General features: G+C 42.4%; 2 protein-coding genes across 3 annotated transcripts in view; both read right to left on the minus strand.

Moving 5' to 3' along the window:
- LOC106977147 (cationic amino acid transporter 3-like) overlaps positions 1 to 3,372 on the minus strand; it is a 34,560-nt gene extending 31,188 nt beyond the window's left edge. For both annotated transcript variants that reach the window (XM_053225951.1, XM_053225949.1), the window contains exon 1: positions 3,213 to 3,372. The gene's annotated coding sequence lies outside the window, so the exon portion shown is untranslated. The remainder of the gene's footprint in view (positions 1 to 3,212) is intronic.
- Positions 1 to 18,623, minus strand: part of LOC113592989 (cationic amino acid transporter 3-like) — a 279,152-nt gene that overhangs the window by 7,641 nt on the left and 252,888 nt on the right. The window lies entirely within an intron of this gene.

Raw genomic sequence — 18,623 nt, forward strand, 5'->3', positions numbered from 1 at the left:
TCAATCCCTGTACAATTACTAATTCCTCCTATTTTGGTCAATTTCTCTCCCAATTTGGGATATTAATTCTGTCTGCCCAAAGAATCCTAGATACTTTCACAAGGTTTTTGCACCAGTATCTCCAAAAAGCATCTAAAGAATTTGGTAAGTGTATGGGTCATCCTTCCCCTGGAGTCCTTCCCCTATAGTCACCTAATCCTTGTTGGGAAGATGAGAAATAAGAAAATAGTTTCCTATCTCTCCCTCCCAGAGCCAGCCCCATACATAAATACAATAGAAAACCCTGGCCCTCCTATACCAAAGCATAAAACTCTGACTGCATCAATAAAGATGTATGTTGTGCCCATGCTGGAGCCCTTCTCCTAATTAGGGATCCCTTGAAGTCAGGTAAAGCAGGTTGGGCCTATCAATTTCACTACTTCCAGCTTCTCCCCACATCCCATGGGAATAGATGAAATAGGACCAAGAAAGGACATTTCAGGCACTCTCCTCCCCCAGGGCTGCATTTTTACTGTTGTTCTTTGAATGAACAACAGTGTTCTTACTTTTGGGTCTAGAGGAAGGGGAGAAACTACTCCTTGCCCTGAGCAAGATTCCATTCTGATGGAACAGACAGGACAGTCACCAGAACTCAGGCAGAGCCACACAAAGGCAAAACTAGAAGTGTCTGGGTACAGTTCTAGATGCTGGATATAGCTCCACATTGAGTTCTAGATCTAGTTCTGGGTGGGGAGAATTGGTGTTTGTCAAGGAAGTCTCCCAGAAGATAATTTTAAAGGAGTAGTACATACAGATTTCCCAGCAGCCTTACCAGATGATTAAAGAATGCCACTTCCTAGCAGGTGCAGGAATCTCAGGACATTATGGGGACCTCGAGAAGAGGAATTTGCATATACATATATAGGTATTGCAGGCAAGTCTGATGGCAAACATTGGGCTTGGCTTCTGGTCTAGAAAGCCTACTGAAAGTTCAATCGAGATTCCTTATAAAAAGTTCCAGCAAAGCAAATTAAGAAAAATCTGTATGCTCAATTGATATTCTTGCTGAGCTTATGCAAATAATTATGCCAAGTTTGTTAAAATTGAACTTATTTTCAAACACAGTAGTCTTGACTTGGCTATCTCTGAAAATAAGGATGATTTTGGAGAGAAAATTTGTTTCAATAACACATCTTTGTGGATGTTAAATAAATTCTAGTTCTGATTATCTTTAAATGTTTCTGGTTTGCCTAAACTAGACAACTTAAGGTAAACTTCAGAGACATTCCCACAAAACTCATGTACAGACCTTCTTTGTGCCTGTTGTTCTATGGGACATTCAAAGGAATCACCAAAGACATTTGAATTACAAACCAGAAAAACTCATCTGATTCCCACTAACTGTTTTGACTCCATCTAGGATGCTTCAAGCCTGACATCTAAAATCTTCTCATTGGCTACACTCAAGGCTCGGACACTGGGTTTATAATTTGCTCTATTCACCTATATTTTTCTTTTATTTTCATAAAAGTGTCTCTTATTAATTATCTGATATTTTGCTAAACAAAACAGTCTCTATGCTGGTAAATACCACCTGGTACATGATTTAGGACTTAAATGACTCTCAAAATAACATTATATTATTAAACGCTAAAATAACTCAAATACATAAAACAGTTCTACAAAATAAAATGGTATTAGATATTTTAACAGCTACACAAGGTGAAATATGCACCATCATTAAAATGAAATATTGTGTATATAGTCCAGATTACCACAAAAATATAACAGGATTGATAAAATATATATATATATAAATACTCAAATTGTGCTTTAAACAATCCCTCCCTCTCCTTTAATAATTCATTAAAATCTGGAGGATTTTAATTAACTATTAAAGGTCTTTTATTGGGCTTCTTTTTTCTTCTTATTATTTTAATTATGTTTTGCTGTTTGTTTTTTTTTTTTTCCTATGTCTTTCAGCTTGGTGCTGGAACTCATTCACTGGCATAACTTCAGGGGACAGGTGATCTTTTCTGCCCAAGGAGATTCCCATATGTCATCAGCTCTAGGTGCAGCTGCCTCAGCCTTTATTGACTGTTATTACATCTCATCTGACCAATGTTGACACACAGGTAGAGACATCTCTATGCCCCTACTCAGCAGGAAAAAGCTACAGAAGATGAGATCTTCCACTTTCAACAATCTTAACAACTTAAGGGTCAAAGTTGTTCATGGGGGAAAATGATGAGGAAAACAAAGTCAAAAGAAATGTAGTTTAAATTAAATCCCCTTATAGCTTGGAGCCCATGGGTAGATGTCTGAAACATGCAGAGTATGGCATTTCTCAAGGAACTCATGGCTTAGTGTCTCAATGTTTATGTTTTATTAAAGACTGAAAGTAACCTCCTTTTAATAGCAGCTAGCCCCTCAAGGTCCTGAAAGCCTTGCTTCCAAACTTCCTTAGAAACTTACTTCATCTCTAGTCCCACTCCCTCAAAAAACTTAAAAGTATGAAATCAGTCACTTCTCACAATCCCAAGGCATCTCTTTCTGCCCACATGTCCTGTCCCCATGCTATAATAAAATCACCTTTTGCACAAAAAAAGGAAGAAAGAAAGAAAAGAAAGGAAAAGGAAAAAAAAAAAGAGTAGCACTGTGTTAGCCTAAAAAGAAGGAGAATTTTCTGTACCAAAGAAATGTGTATGGTTCAATTTAATTTAACATCAATTTATTAAATGCTCATTATGTACTTGTCCCCCCAGCTGGATGCTCTGGGGGAGTGAACAAGATACATTCCTTACCTATGATCAATCAGGGAACAAAATAAAGTAAAGACACACAGATAACTGCGGTATTTTAAAATTTTCCACTTTATTGAGGTATAATGAACCCATGTTTTATAAGATATTTAACATAAACATTGTGGTTATTTGTGTGTGTGTGTGTGTGTGTGTGTGTGTGTGTGTGTGTGTTGTGTGTGTGTATAGTGAAATAATGATTCACTATGATTTCCCCACTGTGAAAGAATTAAGGAAGGTATTTTTATCTAAATGTTTTATTAAGCAAAGGTAGGTGTTGTAAAGGGACCTTTACACAATGATGAGCCCCAGGAGCACCACAACCACTGAAATCCACACTGGGTCTCCAGAAAGCAGAACTGGCCATTCGGCCAGCACCAGGCAAAGAAGAGTGAGCAGCAGAGCAAGCAGTGAGGAGCAAACATAGACAACCCGGCCAGAGAGTGGAGTAGGGGTGGAGCTGCCTGTGAAAAGTAGTTCCTGTAGAGTCAGCCTCTCTGCTGCAGGTCCATTCTCCTCCTGCACCTCTGCTTCATTTCCCCCTTTCTTCATCTCAGGTTGATACCTGAGGATGAGAACACAAAAAGCCAGAAGAGAAGAAACTAGCAGTGTCCCAATTGATATGAGATTCAAGAGATCAGTGAGTCCAAAGAAGAATGACATGATTGCTACAATAATGACAAATATCAAAATGGCCATGATGGAGTTGTATGTGTCATTTTGCATCCAGGCAAGGACAGGGAACAGAAAACCATCCTGTGCCATCATGTATATCACTTGAAGTTTGGGGACCATAAAGCCAAAGATGTTGGACAAAAGACTGCAGAGGAATCCAAAAGCTATAACATAGTTGGCAGGGGTCTATCCAATATAGAGAAATGACTCATACAAGGTGTTCCCAGGTTGAAGCTTGTAGTAAGGCACCATAAGCGTAAGTGCTAGAGACACCAAAGTACACCAAAAAGCAGATGAACAGTGAAATCACAATGCCCATGGGGACTGAAAGCTGGGGATTCTGGGCTTCATTGACTCTGGTAGTAATAACACTGATACCTTTAAAAGCATAGAAACAGGTAGTTGTTCCACAAAGAATCCCCTTGAAGCCAGAAGGCACAAATCCTCCAGAGCCGAGAGGGCCCAAGGTAGAGGTGTCATTGAGTCCAGGCATTACGTAGTCCTCTTCTGTGAGCTTCCAGTTGTACACATCCCCTTTAATGAAGCCAAAGATGATGATAAAACTGAGAACCAAAAGTGTCATCAATGTGAGCACAAATGTGATCACTTTGGTAACCAGGATTACCCAAAGTTCTTAGTCAGCAATTCCATGAACAGCAATACAAGGCCCACAACAAAGAAGCCTGGCATTTCTGCAAAGAAATGGGGAGCATGAGGTGGGATGCTTTCACTCATGATCTGAGAGATCCATTTCCTAGAAAGGTTGTCAATAGCTAAGGTTCCAGCCCAGGTCACAATGACTGTTTCAGCAACATCGGCAATGATGAGGTTTCAGCCAGTGATGAAGGCCCAGATTTCACCTATAGTGACATAGATGTAGAGATATGCAGAGCCAGAATGGAAAAGCTGAACACTTAACTCTGCATATCACAGCACAGCCAACACAGAATATAGGCCGGCCACCAACAAGTAGATCAGAATGGATGGTCCTGCTTTATCTCTAGCCACCTCACCTGCCAGGATATACACACCTATATCCATTGTGTGCCCCACACTCATGACTACTAAATCCAGAGTGTTCAGACTTCTGGCAGAGTCAGTTACAGTTGTCAGTGGCTCTAGATTACATCTGTGTACCAGGTTTTGACCAAATCTGTGAAATGCTTGACACAGCATTCTAACTAAAGTTGAAGGGGATTTCGGGATCAGAGAGCTGTAGCAAGCCCAGGGAACCAAGAGTTTCAGATCAAGTTTGTGAGGTTGAGTTAAGCCAAGTTGTATTGGGGCTGCAGAATTCCTTTGGTCAGGCTTCAAATCTGCTCCTTCATATTTCTTCTGCTTTCTGCTATCCCTCCATAATGCCTAAGATATGGTAAACAATAAATATTTACTGAATTAATTATTCAACCCATGCACAAAAACTCAGAAGTTGCATGTCACCTGTTATAGCCCAAATATCACAGAAACTGATACCAAAAGACATCATAGAAGAAGCAGAAAAAGTTGTTTTTTTTTACCCAGAAAAAGTGACAAATATCTCCAAACATTCTGCTTTTTTACACACCACATGACATAATCCCATGTGGGTTCATCAAACTCATGTAGCTTCATTTACTAATTAAGCTATAAGACATAAGGGTTTGAATTTTTTGTGTGGCAATCCATATACAGGATGTATGTGCAGTACTTAGGTGTGACTTATGAAACATCAATTCATGGAATGGAATGTGTCATTGCAACTGCACAACCATTTTTTAAATATCATCTGAGCTTAAAATAAAAATATTGGTCCACAGGCTTTAAAACCAGTGACCCCAAAATCATATAGCCAAGATCAGAGCTAACTTTAGCCTCCTTTCTCCTCATTCTCCATCATCCATTTAGCTCTATTGATGTCAAAGAATGTTTAGTCCAACCCTTCCCTTTACCCACCCCAGGCCCACAGGTGGCACTGTGAGAAGAGAGGAAGAGGGGAAAAAGAGGCAGGCCCTTCATAACTACCTGCAAGAAGTGGAGAACCAGGCTGTCTGGTGAGGAAATACTAGTGAAATGGTGCAGCAGCCAACAAAGTGTTTATTACTAAGGAGCCAGAAAGGCCATTTTGTGAATCCTGACATTCAATGAACCTTACCCAAAGCAAGCAGATAAAAATCCACTACAATTTTTATGTCCACAGTTATGAGAGTGTGAAGGGCAGGGAGAAAAGAAATAAGTCACCTAGCTCAGTAGCTCACAACCAAAACAATGTCTACTGTCTCTTCCCTCTCTGGGTTCCAGGAAAGAAGGAGGGATCACTACTGCAGACAGTCTCCTTATTGGCCACACTGTGTCTTGCACCATCTGTGATGTCAGCTGCCAGCAGCCTGGAGAATTTTCCCTGGAGAGTATCAAAACACTCATTTGCAACTCCCTATTAATTTTCACAAGGAGGTATTTTTAAGTTGTTCAAAACACTGTCTGAATATACCAGATACATTTTCTTAATGAACAAATGTTACATGTGGTTCCCTCTTCCCCCTCATCCACTGCTGCTATTCAAATGGCCTCCTCCTCAAGGGGAGCAAGACTTTGGGTGAGTAATTCACAGCAATGCCCCAGAAATGAGTAGTGGAGAACAGGAAAACACACTCATGCAGCCCCCACTTCTCTCCCTACTCAGGCTTTTGGTTTGAGAGGATTTTAGGAAATGTCAGAGGTTTTTTAAAGACAGAAAGATCAAGTCAAAAATTCATCAAGTCAAAATTGAAATGTCTTCTCTACGGATTATCAAAAGTTGCCCTTGTTTATGGGTCAGAACTTCTGCGTACAAATCCATCTAGACTCTTTATTTTCCACTCTCAAGTTCCAATTACGATTGGAACTACCAGCATACAAGACAGATTAGGAGGGTCAATTCCTAACTCATGGAATCTTTCTACACTATGAATGTGATTGATTTGTCCCTCACCCATCCCAGGCTTCATCTGTTCGATGGTTGCCACTGCACTTCCTGCACAGTCCTTCCTGCCTTCATCATCTGAACTGTGCTGATTCCTCCAGCCTCATCTCCTGCCCAGTTCCTGCTCCAGCTGTGAAATTGTACACTCACCCTGTTCCCTTCCTCTAATACCCTGTTGTCCCCCTCACTTAGCTAACCCCCACTTGTCTTTCAGTTCCCAGGTCAGATGTTAAATCCCAAGGAAGCCTCCCTTGACCCTTAGACTACCCTTCCTGTGTGCTCTCATAAGCACCTGGGCTTACTGCAGGTACCATTTATCCTAAAGTATCAAACTTCCAGGTCAGCTACCTGTTTCTTCCTTTAGACTGAGAGTTAGATGCTCAATAAATATTTGTGGGACAAATACACAAACTGAAAGAGAAACCTGAAAGAGCACATAATCAGATTTCATATCTATTTGAGTTTGGGATACATACTTTGTAGCCAAGCAACCTTTATAAACCTGATTCAGGTAAAGATATAAGTGGTATCATGTTCCCTGTGGAAGGCAATCAAAATAAAAAGTGTGATAGGAAAATTAACTGTGATAAAACACTGACTACAGATCATTCATTGTAGGTGTAAGCCACACAGGGTGATAAAGAATTGTTTGCCTTTGAGGACACTTGTTTTAAAAATATCAGGCTGCCTTGGGTTCCAGGCACCAACCACCAACACTCAGGGAATCCCTACTTTTTTGAAGGCATCATGTTCAGGCCCTATAATCTAGGTATGATAAACTAAGGCAGAGGTTCTCACTTTGGGGAACAGAGGGAGGCATAAATGAAGACAGTGGGGAATATTTTCAAATTTCATATCCTCTCCCTCTGGAGATTCTTGTCCACTAGCCCCATACTTCCCATGACTTCTCTATACCACCCAAGTGACAAGAAATTGTCCTCAGTTTCAAAGGGAAGAGATTCTAAAAGCTTCCTTCACAGGAAGGCAGCACAGTTTAGTATTAGGAGTAAAGGCTCTGCAGGTAGACTGCTCAGGTTCAAATTACAACTTAACCTCATACCAGGTGACTCTGTACAAACTAGTTTGCCTCTTTGGACTATAGTTTCCACAACAGTTAGATGGGAGTGAAAGTAAATACCTCATAGGGTCATTGTGAGGAGTAAGTGAAATGATGCCTGTAAAGTACTTAGCTCGGTGCTTAGCATACAATGTGTACTTAATATAATCTACCTAATACTTAAATACTGAAATCTGATCCAGAGTTCCCAAACTTAGAAAATTAATTAGTCTTTGTAAATGTCTAGCCTCGAAATCATCCACTACATCTCAAGTCTGTTAGCTTGAGACATCATAAGACAATGCAAACAGTTTTATTCCATATAATTTGCCTTGAAACCCTAAGGGCTCTAATTAGACACACTCATACATGCTGGTGCTAAACACTTGGAGGTCCTAGGCAGGCTGAGTTAGACCAGGCATCAAAAAATGTAAGGTTCAAATATACTACTACTACTACTACTACTACTAATCTTTTCCTATGGATGCCTCATCTTATTTTTGGAGGAGGCAATGCTGGGTACTATAGGGGTTAATAAGCACAATGAATATTATGTCAGAAATTTTGAATGCGAGCCCTGAATCTTCTGCTTGACTATATAAATGAGTAATTTGCTAACTATCTGTAAGCCTTATCTTCCTCATCCACAAGGAACCTTACATGACTTCTCTTACAGGATCAACATAAGAATTTGATGAGAAGATACAAATTATCACACACTGCTGGTGAGAGTGTAACTGGGGCCACCATCCTGAAGCACAATCTTAGTGGAATTAAGATGCACACAACCTTCCACCCTGCAATCCCTCTCTGAGGTAAACACCCCAAGGAAAGTCTCTCCTGAGTCCCTAAGGAGGCCCATATGAGGGAGCTCATCACAGGACTCTGTGGTAGCAGGAAGTTGGAGCAATGCCAGTGTCTGTTACTAGAGGAATATATAAGTAAAATGTGCTATATGTGGACTGAAACATTACACAGCAGTCAGAAATAATACAGTAGATTTAGAGAGAGTAACTTGGGTACATCTATAAAAGTAGATTTATAGAGAGCAATGTTAAGTAGGAAAAGTAAAAGCAGGATGAGGCGCATAGCAAAATGGCATTTATGAACATTTATAAAACATCCACAACACACTGTTTATTTGTCAAGAATTCATATATATCTATTAAAAATGTCATGAAATCCCTCTGCTCAAAATCTTCCACTAATTTCCCTTTTATTCAGAGTAGAAGCCAAAGTCTACGTTTACAATGACCTACAAAGCCCTACAGCATTTTTCACTGACTCACCTACTACCCAGACTTTGTTTCTTTTCTCTCCACTCATTTTTCTCTAGCCACCGGCCTCTTACCCATTCTTGCCCTCTAACATACCAGGAAAGGCCCTCCCTCAGGGATTTTGTTCTTGCTGTCCCTATAATTGTACCACTTCTGGCCCTGATATCCACACCCCTTAACCGCGTTTAGTGAAGTAGCATGTATATAGCATGATCTTTCTTAATCACCCATATAAAATTGCAGTCCACACCTAGCCACTCACAACATATCTTGTCCCGCTGCTCTTTTTTTTTTCCCCTTTGCACATCACTATTTAAGGTACTATAGGTTTTACTTATTTATTTGTTTATGATTTATCTCAATCCAGAAGAATATAAGCTCCATGAAAGCAGGACTTTTTATTATTATTATTATTATTATTATTATTATTATTATTATTTTGTTCCTGGCCGTATTCCCCACACCTACAACTGTCCCTGAAATAGTCAGCACTGTATATTTCTTAAGTGGATAAATGTATCCACGTAGAGCATGGATTGGAAGAACATTTGTTAAATACACTAAACCATGTGCCTCCACTGCGGAAGGGAAATGAGAATAGAGAGCAGGATGAAAGGGGAAAATAAAATGCATTCAAAAGGGGCTTGACAGGAAGCAATGGTGATAACAGTCCATGACTGAGGGAGGGTTGACTCCACTCTGTGCACTTCAGGTTCAACAAAGGAATTGCGTGAGGTGATATCATGAGAGGATCTGGTTCAGAGCCTGATAAATGGGCAGGTACTCAATACATTTAAATTAAAGGGGAACTGGAATCCTGTAATTGTCAGGAGATGGATAATACAGACAAGAAATGACTGCTAGAAAGAGGGTAGAGAACATGGGAAGATGGGGCACCCCTCCTACCATTCCCTCCAAACCCATTTCCCTTTTCCCAATTCCTCTTTCTCCTTCAGCTTCTTCAACTGTCTCTGGAGGCTCCTTACTGGGCACTAAGGATGATTGTATCATGTTTCTCTCTCTGGGGAACTGTCCCCACCCACATACCTTCCAACAAAGACACAACACTGATTCCTAACATTTATTGAATCACAGAGCCCTCTGAGGTTGGTCACCTCAAAAAAATGTCCTACACTCTTCTGAAGTCCTTCCGTGACCCTGAGCAGGAATCCCAGAGGAGGACCATCTGAATGGCAGGGTTGGAGAGGGACAATGTTTTTGATAATTTCTGTTTCCTTAAACTGTGTTGTGCATGGTGGTCCTTGTGCTCTTCCCACTTTTACCGAAGATGAGGAACAGTGGGCTACAGACAAAGTATGTAGATACCAGAGAAACAACCCAAAGAACAAAGTATCTGGGAATTAAAAAATCACGTTTTATGACTTGAACAGAATCAGACAGAACAAACAAATGAACAAGCAAATATATAGAAGAGAAAGCAAACCCAAGACTGGGAATCCTGAAAGAGCCTGCCACAAATTCAGCTTATAACACAGAGAGACACTGTCTTCAATGCCATTCAGAAATGCCCTTTCTCCGTGCAATAATCTGCAATTATTCCAATCATTTATATTCAGTCCAGACTCTCTGACCCCGCTGTCAGAGCCTTGACCTAATTATCCCCTAAGCTCAGGATCATCACCTTCTTCCTAACTCAGCTCCTCACATCCTGACTTACCCATCCTGGGATGAGCCCTTGGCTTGAGTAAGTTACCTGCCCTGCCAGGGATGCCCACTTCACTCCTTTCTTTCAGTCTTGACCCTCTATCTTCTCAACCCTATTCTACAACTTTTCCCCTTGTGTCTAGGAAGCCTTTCCTAAGCCGTCCTAACTGATCCCCATCTCTAACCTTCCCCCCTTTCCCGTCAGCACTTACAGCCTTTCCTGATGCTCGCCTAATTTTCCTGATGCTCGCCTAATTTTCTTCTGCTGGTGTCCTGGCTGTGTCTTTTAAGTTGCTTTAAAGCTTCTAGAGGGCAGGGCCAGGATCCATGTACCTCCTTCTTCTTAATTCCACACTCCCACCTCCAATTATCACTACTCAGGACAAGGATCTGCTCATAATTGTACCAAGCAACCAAAAGAGGTATCTAGGACAGAGAAAATGAATATATAAGTGTGTTGATTGATTATTATATCTTAAGATTCCAAGAAGTAGGACTTTTTTTTGAAAGAGAGAAAGGCCAAACCAATGTACAAACTGGAGACTAGAACATGCACCCTCATCTCTTTTAATCCCTGACAATATTTCCTAATGAGGGCCATGGGTGTGAATCTCAGTTTCGTTAGGATGCAGTCTCTCCCAAAGGAGGAACTTGGTGCATAGGAGTGCTTAAAAAAAATGCAGGCAGAGGCCAGGGAACATGAAACCAATTTTTATTAATTCCATAAGGCCCAGTCCCCCACTTCTTCCCTCTTCTTCCCTGTATTTCTCTCAGTCTCTGAGCTTCTTCCAAAATCCAAGACAAAGTTCCATACCAAATCTCCAAGAAGAACTCCTGTCAAATTCAACAATCCACCCACTAAATTGCAGGCATGGGGGTTGTTTCACCTTTTAGCTGTTGTGAATAATGCTATTATAAATACAGGTATAGAAATATCTTCTTGAGACCCTGCTTTCAATTCATTGGGACACCTAGAAGTGGGATTGTTGGATCATATGATAATTGTTTATGTAGATTTTTTTTGAGAAATCACCATACCGTTTTCAACAGCAGTTGCCCCATTTTGTATTCCCACCAGCAATGCACAAGTGTTCCAGTTTCTCTACATCCTCACCAACACTTGTTATTTTCTGGTCTTTTTTAAAGGCAGTCATCCTACTGGGCATGCAATGGTACTAAGTAGTTACTTTTGAGGAATAACAAGGAGGACTCTGGGGCCAAGACAGAGTGAGTGAGAGGGAAGCAATAGGGGATGAGGTAAAAAAGAAAGCAGGAAGCCAGATCCTTCATGTGGGGTCTGAGAGTGACTGTGAAGACTTTGGCTGTTACTCTGGACATCTTAGAAAAACAGCTTCACACTTTGCCGACTGATTTTCATGTTCTGTAAACTAAGTATAGGGTTCTAACTAAGGAAAGGCCTCCTCCAGGGTTTGAAAACAAGGTATAGAGACAAGTTTTGTGGAGCTCTCAGTAGATGTCTGGGTCTTCTAAGAACACAATGAGGGCTAAACAAGCTGCTTTCCTGCATCTGCCTCCCTCTTTAGATGCCAAAGCAGAGATGCCATACAACCACCCATGGGGGAGTAACATGATGGATTGATTTCACTGCAGCTGTTCACTTTCTGGATTATCTCTAGGCAGGACTCCATAACTTATATATCAAAAAAAGTAATTTTAGTATCATTTACCATTTTGGGTTATTCCCACAAATTGTAGATAATCAAGAGCTGACCTGAAGATAAAGTGTATCTTTTCTGGAACCTGGTGAAATTAAGGGCTACAAAGACAGAGGTAGGTAGACTCTCAGAAAGGAGGCAGAAACCATGTGAATCAGGCATTTGAAAGTCTTGAACAATTAAATAGATGAATCCATTCCCAGCTCCAAATGCCTCAGAAAGGACTGTCAGAAATGTCTGAAATGATCAGACCTGGAGAGAGAAAGGACCCAAAAGGAAGCATGAAAACGCATTTCTGAGAAGCAAAGAGTACCTGTCATGACTCACTTCCCCTGAGTGACAGGGATGAAAACTTTTATACTGAAATGAGAAGCCCAAGGAGTTATACAGTTTCTCAACAACAAATAATCTAAAGAGAATGGTTGCCCAATCACTGTTGATAAATGTTAGAAAATAACACACTTGTATGTGGGTACAGGTAAGAGATAAAGTGTAGAGAAAGAGAAAATGATGGGGTTATACCTGTCGGGAAAGGAGGAGGAACAGAAATAAGTTTTCACTATGACATCCTTAGGATTCAAATGGGAGTCAGGGAAGGAAAGTACAGTAAAATCTGGAACCTTAAATAACTAAGTTCTCTCAGCAAGGAAATAGGCCATGTTCTCATAGGTTCTATGTGTTTTTCTTTTCAGCTGATGACCACCTTTGTCACCATCCACCCCATTTTCTCACCCTGCTTTGTTTTTGCTGCAATAATTAAAGAAAAAAGGGGTGAGGATAAATCAAAAGAATATAACCAAAAATTATTTTTATCCATTTGGAATATAGTTGGTGAAAGAAATTGGCTTTCCACACAATTTTGCTTAAAATAAGGTTAAAATGAATCTGCCTTGAGGTGCCTGGGTGGTTCAGTCGGTTGGGCACCTGAGTCTTGATTTCCTCTCAGGTCACGATCTCATAATTTATGAGTTCAAGCCCTGCATTGGGCTCCATGCTGGCAATATGGAGTCTGCTTGGGATTGTCTCCATCTCTCTCTCTCTCTCTCTCCCTCTCCTTCTCCCTCCCTCTCTCTCTCAACCTCCTCTGCTCACTCTCTCTCAAAATAAATAAATAAGCTTAAAAAATATTTAAAAAATGAATCTCCTTCTAGAAGCCTGTAACATACATCAATTGATAATGGAAAGAAGTGGCCCAAGAACTGCTAGAGGGCAAGAGAAAGACAACCTAGAAATAAATATTTGCCACATATAGTCAATGAATTAGGTGTTAGGCATGAAGACGTGTTGTCTGGCTTCTGGTATTGGGGTACTGCCACAGTGTACATGGTGGTGGGTAGGTGGGTTAGGTGGAGAACAGTTTAAGACTCCAAGGGCCATTAAAATTAAAGAGTTGCAAATATGTTTTGTGATAACAGCAAACTGCCTCTTGCAGACCCAGTGTTTTAGGACCACTAGGTAGCCACACCCCAGGGGAATTTAGTAATCTTTCCTCCTACAGCCTGACCCAGCCTCTAATCAATACCCTTTAAAACCTTTTTAAATTAGATAAGAGGGACAGGGAGTTAGCTTCAGCAGCTGTAAAAATAGATATCTGTCTCCTTCAGCATGGAGGAAGAAGACCCTCAAATCCTCTCTGATAATGGTGGACGACCTTATCAAACCGTATCCACTATTCTGCAAAATCCATACGAATGTCCTCCCTAAGAAGATATGATACAGAAACTTTCAGAATCTCAAGTGAGAAAGTGTGGCAAAACATGAAGGAGGCAGCAAAGCAGGTGGAAGAATCTGCATGCATTCAAAGAACATGTCTAAACATACTATACGTTGGGCCCTATGGGAAAAACAAAGCTGAATAGAGCATACTCTGCACCAGGTCAGAAAGGAAAGGCCAGGGAGGAGGGCAGGGCAAAGAAGTGGGAAGGACTCTTCAGGAGATGCACCAAGGAATAACTGCCCCTAACTCATATTTTCCTCAGCAGAGGTGACAACCTCTGGTCTGGAGGAGAACAGAGTGTAGGCCTCCAAACCACTGTGACCCCAGCAAACGTACCTGCCCTTTCTCAATTCACAGTCCTCTGGTCTGCACCCCCAACCCAAAATCTAGCTCTGGTGGCATGAAATACTTTCTGCTCAAACCCTACAGGGCTTTCACAGCCAGTGATACTCCAAGCCCAGCCTTCTTTCTCTCTGACTGTGTCTCAGTTTTCTTGCCAACTCTATCAACACTAGAAATCACTTCGTGATTGATTGGCTTTTTCTGTCTTAGAGGAGAAAGACCTGAAAAGAAAAGTGGAAACCAAACCCAGTGACAGGTAAGGAGCTTAGCCAAGCAGAGTCAGGATTTGGAGTGGGGCTTAGCTGGGCCCTCAGGAGGTGGGGCCCTAACAAGGCTGTGTCTCAGTGAGTTGGGACCATTGGGAGGTAGATACATGGGTAAGGCAGGAAAGGGTGAAGAAGGTGGCTTAGCTAGAATCCTGGAGGAAAGCTGGAGAAGGGCAGTGGAAGATTAGTGGGGCTCTGAATGGGTGAGGAGGTAGACTGAGGGTTTAAATGGGACTTTGTTGGAGGCTTTGTTGGCATCAAGATGTAAACTTAAAAGTAAACAAGCTTCTCAGGTCCTGAATATGGAGGAGTTCTGGTTAACAGAAGGAGAATGTGGGGAGCTGGGTGGAGCCAGACTATGGTGATTTGAAGTCCAGTCCCAGGACCAGCTAAGAGCCCACTCAGCAGCCCTGTAAACAAGGATAGAAGCAGCCTTCTCCCCTCAGCTGCCTCTCCCAGAATCTCCTACTAGGTTCCTCTACCACCATCCATCCCTGTCTCCACACCCATGTTTCATATCACTCCAGGAATAAAAGCAAAAGGGAACTCACTTAAACCTCACCACAAGAGATTTTCTGAGACAGATATTCAGAGTAAATAGCATATTCTAACTGAATATGCATTGAACATTGTGCTGGAGGAAGTAATGAAAAAGATATAGTCCCTGCCTAGAGAGCTTCCTTCTCTATACAGTCATTGCATTGAACTTACAAGACCCTGAAACATGACCAAAGTAAGGTGCCTCCTCCTTCCCAGAACTTTAGTCTTGAAACAGAGGCAAGACGTCTGCATTGGAAAAAGTGGGGCCCACTTAGAGACCAAGGGCTGAATGCATAAGTGATAGGTCCAAGAAGGCATGGGTCTCAAGGAAAAGAGGCACCACTGCCTCTACCTGATAGTGCTGAGATCCTCAAAATTAGTTTACTTAAAGACTAGGGTGCTGATGCATAGGGGCACTTGTACCCCAATGTTTATAGAAGCAATTTCAACAATAGCCAAATTATGGAAAGATCCTAAATGTCCATCAACTGATTAATGGATAAAGAAATTGTGGTTTATATATACAATGGAATACTACTTGGCAATAAGAAACGATGAAATATGGCCTTTTGTAGCAGCATGGATAGAACTGGAGAGTGTTGTGCTAAGTGAAATAAGTCACACAGAGAAAGACAAATACCACATGTTTTCACTCTTATGTGGATCCTGAGAAACTTGACAGAAGACCATTGGGGAGGGGAAGAAAAAAAAAGTTAGAGAGGGAGGGAGGAAAACCATAAGAGACTTAAAAACTGAGAATAAACTGAAGGTTGATGGGGGGTGGGAGGGAGGGGTGGGTGGGTGATGGGCAGTGAGGAGGGCACCTGTTGGGATGAGCACTGGGTGTTGGATGGAAACCAATTTGACAATAAATTTCATAAAAAAAAAAAAAGACCAGGGAGGAGGTGGAGGGAGGGGAGAGAAGGACAGTGACAGTTACCTAAAGGGACAGGGTCTATACTAACTATACTAAAAGACAGAGCTTTGAAATAGGAACAGAAAGAATTGCTCCAGATGTCAGGAAGGACCTCCAATTAAGGAAAACCTACAGAGCACATTGACCCTACCCTAACACATCTCCAGTAGTCATGGACCAAGGGCACAAACTGAGAATCACCCTTGTTCCAGGTGTTATGCTGATTAGTGGATGAGTGGCTCAGCCAGGACTACAGAGCCAAAATTTCTAGAGGCAAAAGAGATAGGCAGGATTTGGAAGGATGCCTGTCTTGACAGAACAATAGAGGAAGGACATCTGGGTATTTGATGTGTGTCTGTTCCAGCATCCTAGGCTGCTTTCCCTGCCTCAAGCTGGGATTTTACTCAGATGTGCATCTGCTTGTGGGAAGAAGGGCAAGTGCAGGGGGAGAGGCTGTCTATCCTTGCATCTGGTCCCCAATGCAATCCATTCCCGTTTCTCCCTGTGCTATTCACTGCCTGCTTGGTAGAGACTGGAAGGTTAAGGGAAACACCAGGGCCCCAGATAATCACCAGGTAAGTAAGAGAATTTTCCCAGGGCTGCAGGAATGCAGAGGATGCAGAGTTGGGGCATAAGTCTCTCCTGGAGGAGGGGGTACAGAATGGGGGACCTGGCAGTCAGAGCCCATCCAGGTGATTTCACACGAAGTATCTGAATCTTGAGGTGTAGGATGAGGGAAGAGGTGAGGAGGCAGGGGTGTGAGCCAGAAACAGGGGAAGAGGCTGGAAGACACAGGATAAGAGAAGAAAGGAAGGGGGGGGGCAAGAGAGGGAACAGGGTGGGGAGGCAGAAAAAGGAGACAGACAGGAGGAAATGGTGGGTGTAGAAACTAAAAGGCACACAGAGTGAAACTCAGAGATGTGATGAGAAGAGAGACCCTCCGAGACTGAGGGAGGGACACAGGGAGGGAGAGAGCTAGAAGGAAGAGCTGATGGCAGACTCGGCCCTGGAGAATCTCGGACCACAAACTATTTGGAGTCAGAGAGACAGACAGAGAGGCCCACAGACATACATATCTGCCTGACAGAGATAAAGGTGAAGGAAGCAAAATAGGAAGGAAGAAGACAGAATGGGGAGGGATCATGACAGAGAAGGAAGCAAGTGTGGAGCAGGAGGACGGAGCCAGGTCAGGAAAGAAAACATATTTTCTTTATGATTCTCTTCCATCTCACCTGATCCCTCCTAAGCTTGGTCCCCTCTCAGGTGCTGCTGGGTGATGGGTGTGCCCAGAGAGCTGACAGGGTGAAGCTGCTGCTATCGCCTCCCTAGCCTCCCTCCCAGTGCCAAGTTGTGATCTCAGAGAACCCTACATGGATATGAAAACTGCCTTCCCTACCCTCTCCCCAAAAATGTTGCAGTCAAAAGACATTTGAAGTTCAGCCCTAAAGTTCTCAGAGTTAATGCAAGCTAGCACAGCCAGTAAAAGGGAGAGTGGGAACCAAGGAGAAAGAGAAACAGAAGCAGCCAAGCAAGAGAGTCTGACAAGCTCTGAGGAAAGTGGTGGGGATGGACTCATTATGGGTCACATGGAAAAGAGGGAGGAGAGGAGAAGGACCTGGACTATATCTGCATTGAGAGCTAAATAAGCAGCATGCAAAGTATAAACAAATAAGATACTAATGACTGTCCATTAATGTGGGGTCAACAATGTAGACACCTTCTGAGCCATCATGATCAATGAGTTTAACCAGCTCTGAACTAAATCCTGCCCCCCAGAATATAATATGAAATCCACAAAAGGAGATACTGAAGCAGAGAATATAGACCTTGAGGCCAGTGTACATGCTTGAATCTAGGTTTTAAGGGAACAGCGATGAAGCAACCAGTCAAGTGTGTGAAGACCTATAACTTAGCATGGGAAGCTGGACCATGTCTTTTCCCCCAGGCTTTCCTGGAGCTCTGCAAAGAGTAGCTCCCTGTCTCCTCTCATGGCCATGGAGACCGTAAGAATCTAAAGGGAATCTAAAGGGGAATTGCTCACCCTGCCCCCTTCCCTGCCAGCCACACTTGAAGGTCCCAGAGGCCAGATGTCTGGTTATAGCTAGAGCCCAAGTGGTCTCTTTAGCAGCAGGAGGGAGGGAGGATGGAGAGGGAATTTTCCAGACTAAAGCCTTTCCTTCTCTCATCTTCTAATCTAGTGAACCCGGAGAGGATACTTGGACTCTCTTTCTTCCTCAGTCTCCCATCCTCTCCTCTCTATCTTTTGAACAAAGTTCCTGGGAAAATCTGTCCATATTCACGCACATTAATGTCAGCTCTGCCACCAGAATCTGTCCTGACCTTCCCTGAGCCACAGGTCCTATCCTGTCTGCCTCAGAAGGGAGCCAATAATGCTGCTGCCATTGAGGGAGAGGCTCCAGAAATGACCATAATCTGGGATCTAGAGTATGAGTACAGTTCACAGATTATGAACTCTGCTCTGGATACAAATCTGGGCTCCCTGGGTTCAGGTGTCAGCTTCTCCATTCCCCTGCCTCCATGTATGTTCCAGTCTTTCTTCCTTTCCTTCTTCCAAGCGGTGTTTTTGTTTTTTGGTTTTTTCCCCCACCGCACTTCCCTGTACCCACGGTATGAAATCCTTTGCCAGATCTAAAACCTACTTACTCATTTCAGGTGCCAGCCCTAATGCAGATGTTAGATGTACCTCCTGCTTCAGGGAGAGCAAGTGGCCCAGTTTGGACAAGAACTTGGCTGTTTGACTTCAAGGGCTCTAT

This window comes from Acinonyx jubatus, chromosome B4, assembly GCF_027475565.1.
Source record: "Acinonyx jubatus isolate Ajub_Pintada_27869175 chromosome B4, VMU_Ajub_asm_v1.0, whole genome shotgun sequence".
In the NCBI taxonomy this organism is placed as follows: domain Eukaryota; kingdom Metazoa; phylum Chordata; class Mammalia; order Carnivora; family Felidae; genus Acinonyx; species Acinonyx jubatus.